Source organism: Cricetulus griseus, chromosome 8, assembly GCF_003668045.3.
Source record: "Cricetulus griseus strain 17A/GY chromosome 8, alternate assembly CriGri-PICRH-1.0, whole genome shotgun sequence".
Taxonomy (NCBI): Eukaryota; Metazoa; Chordata; class Mammalia; order Rodentia; family Cricetidae; genus Cricetulus; species Cricetulus griseus.
In genome coordinates this window covers 92,341,263-92,353,113 of record NC_048601.1, presented here as the reverse complement: position 1 = coordinate 92,353,113, position 11,851 = coordinate 92,341,263, and the positions used below count along the sequence as shown (strand labels likewise).

General features: G+C 46.9%; 1 long non-coding RNA gene across 1 annotated transcript in view; it reads left to right on the top strand.

The window, feature by feature from the left end:
- The first annotated feature begins 2,868 nt into the window (after positions 1-2,868).
- LOC118239274 overlaps positions 2,869-11,851 on the top strand; it is a 15,104-nt gene continuing 6,121 nt past the window's right edge. The window contains exon 1 of the long non-coding RNA XR_004771130.1: positions 2,869-9,321. This is a non-coding gene — a long non-coding RNA (uncharacterized LOC118239274). The remainder of the gene's footprint in view (positions 9,322-11,851) is intronic.

Below are 11,851 nucleotides of genomic sequence, written 5' to 3'. Positions count from 1 at the left end.
GTCCTGCAAATCAAAACACAAAACTCCACGTGTCTCGGAAAGCTCCACGGGCCTCTTAATTCATCTTGGTCCCCTGAGGTCCGGTTCTCCTCTCCTAGTCAATTCTGCATCAGCCTGAGTTCCACCATAGCAGTCCACACAAAGTTAGTCACTGGCGGTGGCCCTGGGCTTTTGTTTCGTTTTGCGAGACAAGGTCTCACCACATAGCCCAGGCTGATCTGGAACTTGGGGTCTCCTGCCTCAGTTTCCAAAGCACTAGAACTTGGTGCCTGGACACTAAACTCAGTGCTTCACAAAATGTTGTGACGAAAAGAAGGAAAGAAAAATTGAAATTTCTGATTTTCTTTCTTCTTTACTGTTGCCTAAGGGCTGCCTGTGAGTCAGGCTAGAAGAGCCTTCCCTCACCATCCTCCCACCTCAGTCCTCCCAAGAAGCCTTCCAGAGAAGGCTCACACTTGGCACAGGCCACTGTCTTTCTGCTGACCTGACTAGATGCAATATCATGACCTCTGTCTTTCTAATGGCTGCGGTGTCACAGACCACTGTATGAACCTGTCATAACTTAGCCCCTCCTTTTTTGATGGGGTGGGGAGGGCTTTTGTAATCTTCCAACTTCTATCCCCGAAGAGCCAAGATCCAGCCCCCAGTCCAGAACCTGTCTTCTCAGCTTTGTCATAGTGCCTTGCTTTCTGATGACTGGCCCTGATTGTCCTACAGGACGATAATAACAGGACATAATGCAATGCCCTGCTCCTGCGTCATGATCTGTAGCCACCACTGAAGCCATGGCTCCCTACTTAGCTGATTTACTAGAGTATGTCTTAGGACAATGCCATGTGCCCTTTCTGCTTCAGATACCTGATTTCTTCTCCGCCCACCCTCCTCCTCCTCCTCATCTTACAAAGCTCTCCAGGCCAGTTCATGTCTGACCTTTAACATCATCCAGCGAGTTAAAGCTTGGCTGAACTTCCCATCTCTACTGCTAAAAAGTCTAGTTTTGTTCCAGGGCTTGGGGCGGGGAGGGCGGCATGAACTGTTTCCAATCCGTCCTTGTCTCTTTCCTTCGTATCCCCAGGTGTGCCCGGCTCAATGCTGTCAAGTCCACTTCCAGCTCCATGTCCTACAATAGGAGTTCCCCAATATCTCCTCCCTTCCTACCAACCCCCCCCCCCCGCTGTCACCTACCCTGCCCCAGTCGCCCACCCCACTGTTAACTCCTCAGGTTCCTCCGGAAGTTCCAGGGTGTCATGGAACACAGTGTCACTCGGGCCACATTTGCTGGGTTTTGTTTTGAACACCTTTATTTTCCTGTCACATTACAAACTGATTGAACAAGTGTTGTTCATTAATAACGAGCAAGTTTAACCAGCAGCATTGTTTCTGGTGGGCTTCACAAGCCCTGCCCTGCTGGCATTAACAGCCATCTGAAGAGATGTACCATGGGAAATGGAGTGGTGTCAGAGCTCCAAGTCTGTGATTAGTGTTCATTTGTTCTAGCTCTGTACACATTTGTTATGTCCTGAAAGGAGTGCTTTTCCCCAGCTCAGATGTCTCATTCCCATTTACTCGTGACATTTCGAAGAGAGGCGCTCTAAAGGAAAAACTCCAATTTAAAAACAAACTGCTGTGCCTAGAGAAATAAATGGCTCACAGGTAAGAGCCCACACTCAGGCAGAGAGCACAGCCCGCACATCAAGTAACGCACAACCGCCTGTAACGCCAGCTCAGCCCAACGCCTCTGGCTTCCTAGGGCTCCTGCACTCATGTGCACATACTCCTCCCTAATACACACACTCGAGAGCACACACACACACACACACACACACACACACACACACAGAGAGAGAGAGAGAGAGAGAGAGAGAGAGAGAGAGAGAGAAGTTTTAAAAGCCTTTAATATTGGCTGGGCAGTGGTGGCACACACCTTTAAACCCAGCACTCGGGAGGCAAAGGCAGGCGGATCTCTGTTAGTTCGAGACCAGCCTGGTCTACAAGAGCTAGTTCCAGGACAGCCTCCAAAACCACAGAGAAACCCTGTCTCAAAAAACCAAAAATTTAAAAAGAAGCCTTTCATACAAAATACTAAGTAATTTATTAATGTTTGAAGCAGAAGAAAAACCAGCCTGGTTCACTATATTTGCTATATTAGTCAAGAATAGATAATTGACATACATGTTTGCTAATTTGACTTACATGTTTTGTCACTTAACACTGGTGGCATTCAATTATGTCTTCCTGGTCTATAATAGACTTTTCAAAGAACAGTTCCTCTGGGAAGTGCTGAATCCTGCTCTAGCCAACAGCTCTCTGGGAAGTGCTGAAAATCAGAAAAAATCATAACTAGCATATAAAATCCCTGGATTTCATGGATAATGTTGCTTAGGATGCGATTAAAGTATAGCTAGTGGGGGCTCGAGAGGTGGCTCAGCAGTTAAAGGCACTGGCTGCTCTCCCAGAAGATCGGGGTTCAATTCTCAGCACCCACCTGGCAGCTCACAGCCATCTGTAAGTCCAGTTCTGAGGGATCTGATTCCCTTTTTCTTGGGCAGTGAGCACATACATGGTACACAAACATACATGCAGGCAAAACATCCAAGTGCATAAAATAGTACTAAAAATGTAAATATACATATAGCTACTGGGGTAGGTGGCATGGTTCAGTAAGTAATGACACTTGATCAAGGCCCAAATCTGAGCTTGATCCTCAAGACCCACAAGGTAGAAAGAATGGACTGACTCCCAAAAGTTGTCCTCTGACCACCACACTCTAGTGTGGCACGCTAGCACACACACACACACACACACACACACACACACACACACACACAAACACACACACACACTCACACACGCATGCATGTACGCACACACACACACACACACACATACACACACATACACACACACACACACACACACAAATAAATGAATGGTTTTTTAAGTATGGCTAGTAGGTACAAAGATAAACATTGAGTAAAAAATACATATATAAACGGTACAGATGTGGTGAAACTACAAGGTGATTTAAAATAACCGAACTTGAGAAGGCCCGGCTCTCTCTCACGCTGCCTCCACACCGTGGGCTTCATCCATGTGAAGTGCTATGCCGCCCTGTTCCTTGCCCACCCTTCCTTCTGCTCTGTGTTAAAGCACTAGGTACGGCACAGCAAGGTAACTTAGTGGCTGGCTTTCTCGCTCTCCTGTTTCTTGCTGAGCTGAGGCTAGGCGAGGGCACCAAGGAGGAACTTAGCTGAAAGACTCATTGTGACACATTTGGGTATCAGAAAAGGCCACTGGGAATCCATCTGCCCCGTGGCTAGTGAAGTTAGATTTGAGATGCCTTTAAAAAGGGGGGGAGCATGGCAATGATGTCTTATGCAGCCCTGGGAAGCTGACTTCTTGTCACAGGGCTGTGTGGCCTGGAGGCATTGCAGCACCAGGCTCATGCTCAGGCAGAGAAGTCCCATGACTGCACAGAGCTGCACTGTCACTCTGTGTCAGCAACCCTGATTAAGGGAGTGGACTCTGAGCCATCTTCCTGTTTTATTGGAAGAGCATGCTTGGTCTTGCAGGACTTAGCTTGGCCATTATAATTTATTAACATAATTATTTTCTATAAGGCTGTGATATGACTCACAAAACTACAGTATGGCTGGACATAGCAGCGCACACCTTTAATCTCAACTCTTGGGAGATAGAGACAGGTGGATCTCTGTGAGTTCAAGGCCAGCCTGGTCCACAGAGTGAGTGCCAGGACAATCAGAGCTACAGATTTAGAGCAGAGTCTGGGAAGACAGGAAGGAACGGAAAGACAGGAAACATTTCCAGAAGCTGAAGCTGAAAACTGTACCCCAAAATGAGTTCTGTGTGGGCTTTAGTTGGTTGCTGGTGGTAGCATATTTCTGTTTGTCTTCATTGTTAGTGAAGTGTGTAAGCGGGGGTGGCATGGGAACGGTGAGTGCTGAGAAACTAGCAGGGCATTGTGAGTTACCCAGTGTGAATGCTGCATCCGAGCTCTGTTTCCCTGGGAGAAAGCAGTTTGTGTCCTTACCCCACCCCAAACCTCCTTGCCAAGCCCCTTGTTGGTTTTATTTTATTAGAAACAAAGTCTTAAGACAAGGTGTAGCCCAGGCTGGCCTTGAACACACAATCCTCCCGCCTCCCAAGTGCTGTGATTACAGGCCTATGCCGCCTGTCCAGATGAGAGGTTTCTCTTGGACATGAAACACCTTGAAGGAAGTCCTCAGTGATTGCCCTGTGGTGAAGCAGTGGCTTCTGGGGCCTGTGTCACACAGTGCCCTCTAGCAGAGATGGAGTTGTCGGGCCACAGGGCACATCACAATATTCTGTAGGAGACAAAGATTCTGCCCATCAGGGACACATCTCAGCTGTCCAACTTAACTCCAGGTGGATTCTGGTGGCTCTCACTGTTGGCCACACCACCACACATGGAATCAGTCAGCAGCTCTCCTGTTCTTAGCAGCGAGAAGTCAGGGAAACGCGTGCTGCCTGCCCACAGTCCTTTGCGGAGCTGCAGTCATGAGCAGGACTGGCTGCTTCACTTGTTAAGTTCAATGTAAAATGAAGCTCCCTTGTTCCATATCCAAGGACTGAGATGGGTACATCCAAACATTGAGCCAACCACTGAGCCTTTCTAAGAGTGAGACCCCGCAAGTCACTCATTTCAAAGGATGCTCTCACCCTTGTTTGAATCCATACTGTCATGAAAACAAAACAAACAACAAATAAAAACTAACAGACTGAAAAAACGCACCTCTACCTGCTCATGCTGACCCCAAAGTTGGAAACAGAAAATGCCCGAACTCTATAGAGGATGCGAGTGTTGACCACAAACTTGATGCTCTTTTTTTTCACAAGTTACTTTTTCATTTCAGCCCTCACTTTATAAGAACAATGGGTAATTAAGTGAACAAACAAGCCAGATCTCTGGATGCCCTCTGAGTGTGGTCCTTCCTGAGGCCTGGAAGTAGAGAGTTTGATTATTAGAGTTTTTCAGGGTGAATTCCCACAGAAATTTCCTTCAGGAAAAGGGGCTCATGTCCCCACAACCTAACAGAGTATGTTCATGAGAGCAGCAGGAGGGTGCTCTCCTCTGAGTGACAGGAGGTGTAGTGCTGAGAACTAGATGGATTTTCTTAAAGCTTTATTGGTATAGAACTTATGTAAAGTACAATCACTGACTTACTCGATTTTTTTTAAAATTACATTGACAGTTATGCAACCACTACTACAATCAGTTATTGAATGCAGTTGTTAACCTCAAGAGAAATCCTGCATCCATTAGCAATTACTCCAACCTTCCCAGCCATGGGCCTACTTCTGTCTTTGTGGCTCTGTGTATTCTGGACACTTCCCGTGCACCGAATCATGGAATATGTATTTTCAAAGTCCATCCATGCTATAGCACACACCATTTTGAATATGATAATTGTAAATTGGATAGGACCCCGCAAGGGATTGAGTGATTTATTAAAGCCAGGGGAGAGTTGGAATGACAGTGTCATTTTGGACATTTTGTGTTTGAGATGCTTGTTATACATCTAATGGAGTCATTCATCCATGTGTGAAGAGTAGTTAGTCATTTCCTTATGTCTTACATAGAAGTTACCTTTAAATGAACCTCAGACCTGCACAGACTCAAATAGAAAGCTAAAAATTGCTGTTGAAATTCCTAGGTGAAAATCTTTCTGACTTGATAGTGGTAAAGATTTCCAGGGTAGAACAACAATAGCAAAAAACATGGTAGTAAAGTGATAATTTTTACTTTATCAACATTTAAAACATTTATTCTTGAAATACATTTAAAAATAATCAAGTCAGAAAATGAAAGAAAATAATCGCAACACATAAAATACTCTTGCAAGTCAATAATAGGACAAATAACCTAATTTTTGAAGGATTAAATTTAAGTGTGTATATGTGTGTGTACATACACGCAAGTGCTCACGTGTGCCTGTGTCGTGGCTTCCGCGTGGAGGGTGGAGATAGCTTTGCAGAGCTGATTATTTCCTTACACCTTTACGTGGGTTCCATGGATCAATCACGGGTCTCCAGGCTTTCAAGGCAAGCACTTTTGCCTTCTAATCGTCTCAGGAGCCCCCAAATAACCCAGTTTTTACTGTAGAGCAAGGCTGGGTTATAACACAGTTTTAGAGGACCTGCTCAGTATGCAGCAAGTTGTGAGTTCAGACCTCAGCACCAAATACAAACAGAGATGGCAGAATATAGCTGTGATCCAAATGTTCAAGGAAGCAAGAGAAGTTCAAGGTCACCCTCTGCTACACAGAATGCAAGATCAGCCTGGGATATGTGAGACTGTGTCTCAAGAAAAAAAAATCATTGGTGTTAATAAGTCATAGCTATAAAGGAGGCTAACATCTTAGTTGAGAACTTCCAGGATACCTCATTATTAACACTTCACAATCAACTGTGTAAGGCCAAATGTTCTAAACAGGCACAAAAGGATATATAAAGAACAGGAAAATATCCCAGTATCACTGCCTATCAGGAAATGAAACAAAACCACAGTGCTGTGTCATTCCTATACCCAGGAGAATGCTGAAATTTTTAAACTCGATGATACTGAATACCCACAGAGACATGAAATAACTGAAGGTCTCTGTTGCTTTCTGAAATGCAAATGCTTTGTAAAACAATTTGCTGCTTTCTTAAAAAGTGACATATGTGCTTAATACAAGACCCAACCATTCCCCTCCTGTGTATTCTGTGTATTAAGAAAACCAAAAGGCCTTGTGTGTCCCATCAGAGGCTATCTGCAAATGTCTACTACAGTTGGAGATCAGGGAGTGAATGAAAATTCTATTGGTACCCTCAACGTGGGAGAAAAACTAGTAATACACACAACAGGAAGGAGTATCTCAGGCCATCATACTGGAGCAAAGAAGCCAGACACAAGCATGTTCACAGCATGAGTTCTTTGCGCAAATGCAGCCGCGTTCACATGCCATGAGATCATTTGTATAGATGCAAACTAATGTAAAGACACAAATCATCAGTGGCCCTCACACTGGGAAGGGTGCCTCAACAGCCCGGGTAAGCAGGCATGGGCCCCCTTGTCTCTGGTTGAGCACACAGGCTGTTCGGTCTGTGCTGGTGGCTGAATCTTTGGCTTTTGACCAGTGAGAGCTAGAGGGAGTGAAGCATGTTTCAGCTGGGAGAGAGGTAGAGTTTGGCATCCCCAGCAAGACTGGCAGGAGCAGGTGTGATGGTATCGGCTGTTATTAATAGTTTGAATATCAAGGCTGTGCCCCAGCTTGAAGACTTCATCCATGGAATCATAACTTGATGATATCATTGAGGACTGATGGAGACTTGGATGGAGGGGCCAGGTAGGAGTAAATTGATCTTTACAGGATATATCCTGCCCTGGCCCCTCTGGGGGTCTGTCTCTCTCTGCTCTCTGTGAGGTGGTCAATATTTGTCTGCTATGTCCTTCCACCACAATATTTTTGCCGTGCCACACTCCTTAAAGCCAGGAGCCAGATGACCAGTGGCTAAAATATGGAAAACTATGAGCTAAAGTTTTCCCATGGATTTTCTCACAGTGACAGAAATCTAGCCAGTGACTAGCTCTCCTGGGTTTGATGGTGACCCAAGAAACGAGTGCTCACCAGCAGTCTGCAGCTTTGGCTTTTGGGGTGATGTGGTCTGTACTGAAGTGAGTCCAGAGGAGGTGATTTTTGAGCTGGGCATAGTGGCCTATATCTATCATCTCAGGATGCTTGGGCAGGATTGCCTCAAGCTACAGGCACATGGAAACTTTCAGGCTAGTTTGGGCTACAAAGTGGGACCTTGTCTCTTAAAAAAAAGTCACATTGGACTAGTGTGGCCTCTGAATCTAACTTGGTTGTGATAGAAATTATATTGTTAAGTGCCGTGTGCTAATTGTGCTTATTCGGAATCAATTCTGGAACCAAGCAAAGTCCTCTTGTACCTGACACCAGAATATTTATTTCACATGCCCTCCCAAGATTCCTTTGTCCTGGGGTAGGCTGGCCCTTTGGCTCTGTAGGAGAGAAGGAAAAATAGCAAACAGCTAAGGGTATCAAAAATCACTATGCTCTTAGAACCACTTCCAACATAGGTAACATTTTATCCCATGACATAAAAACCTGTGGTGGGAATGAGAAGGCAGAAGTTCTTTCATAGAAGATGCTGCAAGAATTCTTTCCATCAAGAACTCCAGCATGGCCAGCCAGAGCACGCCTTTAATCCCAGCACTCTGGGGGCAGAGGCCAGCCCGGTCTACAGAGTGAGTTCCGGGACAACCAGAGTGGTTACACAAAGACACCCTGTCTCGGGTGGGGGGTGGAGGATGGAGAACTCCAGCATGACTGTTTCAGTGGGACCTCCCTGGTCCTTTCTGCTGGAGATGTAAATGCATGAATGACCGCTGAGGTCACCTGCCTGCTGCTTGCTACTTGTTATTTTACTTTTGCTTATTCTCTCAATCAAGCTACTGCAGTTGTTCCTATGGTTGTGGTTGTTAAATTTCAAACCCAGATCAAGCAGCTGAGGTGGCTATTTAACATGTCAAAGTGGACCTGGCCACCAGATTCTCCTCAGTCCCTCAGTCCCTCCCTGTTACAGGATATGGCTGGCATACCCTGCGCTTTACATGAACTCTCCAGCCCAGGGGCTGAGCTGTCCTTCCCCCAGAGGCTCTTCCCTAAATAATCCAGATGTTTTGGTTATCCACCCCTTTTATATCTTTGGCCTCCTGGCTGTCGCACCTGGTTCCTCAGCTCTGTCCTGCCTTCCCTTCCCTCTGGTCATGTCCACTCTGGACTCGCCCAGATGTGTCTGACTCTGGCTACGCTCGCTCTCCCTTTTATCTACAATAAAGCTTCTCCTCCACCAAACCTAGGAGCAGCCATGTCCTGTCCTTTCTTTCCCTTCTTATTCCTTTTTTTCATTCAGTTGTAAGTGCCTGCCTGATTCCCGATGGACTGACCTCTCTGTTTCTTGCTATTTCTTCTTGTACTTTTGCTGACTATATGCGTAACAACTCATTTGAAACCAAAAGTACAGTTGTCGTAGATCGTTCTCTGTACAGAACAGGGGTCATTCATTAAAAGACTGCGGAAATGTGGCCACAAACACACAGGAAGGGTGGCCCTGTGAAGACGAAGGCTGAGACTAGAGGGCTCCAAGTCAAGAAACACTGAGGATTGCCAGGAGCCACTAGGAGCTGGAAGAAACAAAGAAGAGTTATTCCATAACCCTTGGGAACACAGCTCTGTCAGAGCCATGATCTCAGACTTCTGGCCTCCAAGACAGGTAGGATGATTCTATTGTTTTAACCGGTCACGTGAAACAATGCAAAAGCCGAGAATGGTGTGTGAGGTTCAGAGCCATGGAGGCCATGGTGGCCTTGACATGAGGTAATAAACGGAATGGTGAGACAGAACCCTCATTCCAATGCGTTCACAGGAAAACGGGGAAGAGGAGACAGCGAGCGTGCATGCTCTAGGCCTGGGGTTGCAAAGTGGCTGGCCAACAGGAAAAGGGGAACCTGTCACATGACTGCAGGAAACTGAGTTCTGCTAACAGCCACATGAGCTTGGAAGAAAAGCCTGGGCTCTAGAAAGAAATGCTACCCCGCTGACATCCTACCACAGCCTACATTAACCCATGCTGTGCTGACCCCACATTCAACTGTTATGGTTTGAGCATGGCTTACCTGGTGAATGCTTGGTTTCCAACTGATGGTGTTATCTTAGGAGACACTGGAAACGTCAGGCATTTTGCTGGCCTGCCCCTGTCAGCTGGCAGAATGCACTCAGGCAGTACCCTGGTCCTCCCAGGGTTCCATAGTTGTGTAGTCTGCACGAAGGTGCAAAGGACCTCTTTAAAAGACAGACCCCCGCCCACTCTCTATTCTGCTCTCTTTCCCACTGTTGCCCTGGGGCAGACAGGACTCTCTCTTCTCTTCTGTCCTCTCTCTGCCTCAGTGTCTCTTTTCCCTTCCATCTCCCTCCCCTTTCTAATAAAACTTCTCACCAAGCTCTGTCTGTCTGGCATGTTTGTTCCTCAGCCTCGGTCACCGTCGCCTGCCATGGAATCTGTCAAGGTCCCCCACGAGCTTTATCAAAACAGCCTTGGTGACCAATTGTTCAATATGGCCACACTCATTCACTCTGACCTTCAGCATTGGGGATCAAGGGCTAATCTGGCACTCCATGAGAATATGTAGTGTCTGTAGAATGGGAAGAAGCAGAGAAAAGATGTTAGTAATTATTAAAGTGTGTGTGTGTGTGTGTGTGTGTGTGATATGTGTGTCTGTGTGTGATGTCTCTGTGTCTGTGTGTCTATGTGTGCCTCTCTGTGTCTGTGTCTGTGTCTGTGTACGTGTCTGTGTCTATGTGTGCCTCTCTGTGTCCGTGTGTCTGTGTCTATGTGTGCCTCTCTGTGTCTGTGTGCCTGTGTATGTGTCCGTGTGTCTCTGTGTGTGTGTGTGAAGAGTACATGCGGATTGTGGTGTGTGTGGTAGCACAAATTACGATACATGGGATTGGGATGATGTAGGTTAATTTTATTGGGGAAAAATCACTTACATGAGAAACTGATAATCCAGAGTCAGCACTCTGAGCATCCAATCTCAGCTCTCTTCCGAGACCAGATCAGAACCCAGAGAGAACAAGCCTGTCCTTCCTCTCAAACCAAAATCCCACACATGCATGTGCCCGTGACCACACTGTTTGGGCATGGTCAGCGCCACAGGTACCTAGTAAGATCTCTCACTACAATGCTGTGTGTCTCTGCGTGAGGTGTGTGTGTGTCTGTATGTGTGTGCACACACGTGTGTGGTGTTTCTGCATCTGTGTCTGTATGTGATGTGTCTCTCTGTGTGTGCATGTGTGTGTTGTATTTGTGTCTGTGAGGGGGGGGAGAGACCGGTGTCTGTGTCTGTGGTGTGTGTAGTGTGTGTGTTGTGTCTGTGTCTGTGTGTGGGGAGACCGGTGTCCGTGTCTGTAGTGTGTATGTAGTGTGTGTGTTGTGTCTGTGTCTGTGTGTGGGGAGTCCGGTGTCTGTGTCTGTGGTGTGTGTAGTATGTGTGTTGTGTCTGTGGTGTGTGTGGGGAGTCCGGTGTCCGTGTCTGTGGTGTGTGTAGTGTGTGTGTTGTATCTGTGTCTGTGGTGTGTGTGGGGAGTCCGGTGTCTGTGTCTGTGGTGTGTGTAGTGTGTGTGTTGTATCTGTGTCTGTGTTTGGGGGGGGGGGAAGACCAGTGTCTGTGTCTGTGGTGTGTATGTAGTGTGTGTGTTGTGTCTGTGTCTGTGTGTGGGGAGACCGGTGTCCGTGTCTGTGGTGTGTGTAGTGTGTGTGTTGTATCTGTGTCTGTGTGTGGGGAGTCCGGTGTCTGTGTCTGTGGTGTGTGTAGTGTGTGTGTTGTGTCTGTGGTGTGTGTGGGGAGTCCGGTGTCCGTGTCTGTGGTGTGTGTAGTGTGTGTGTGTGTATCTGTGTCTGTGTGTGTGTGTGGGGAGTCCGGTGTCTGTGTCTGTGGTGTGTGTAGTGTGTGTGTTGTATCTGTGTCTGTGTTTGGGGGGGGGGGAAGACCAGTGTCTGTGTCTGTGGTGTGTATGTAGTGTGTGTGTTGTGTCTGTGTCTGTGTGTGGGGAGTCCGGTGTCCGTGTCTGTGGTGTGTGTAGTGTGTGTGTGATATCTGTGTCTGGGCCAGTGCAGGGGCAGCCAGGGAGAGAGGACTCGGTCTTTAAACCTGTCTCCTTCACATCCTTTGTGTTGCTTCCTCTATGTCACTTCATCTTATCTATGTCTCTTCCGACAGCCATCTTTTCGAAGGACGAGCCTG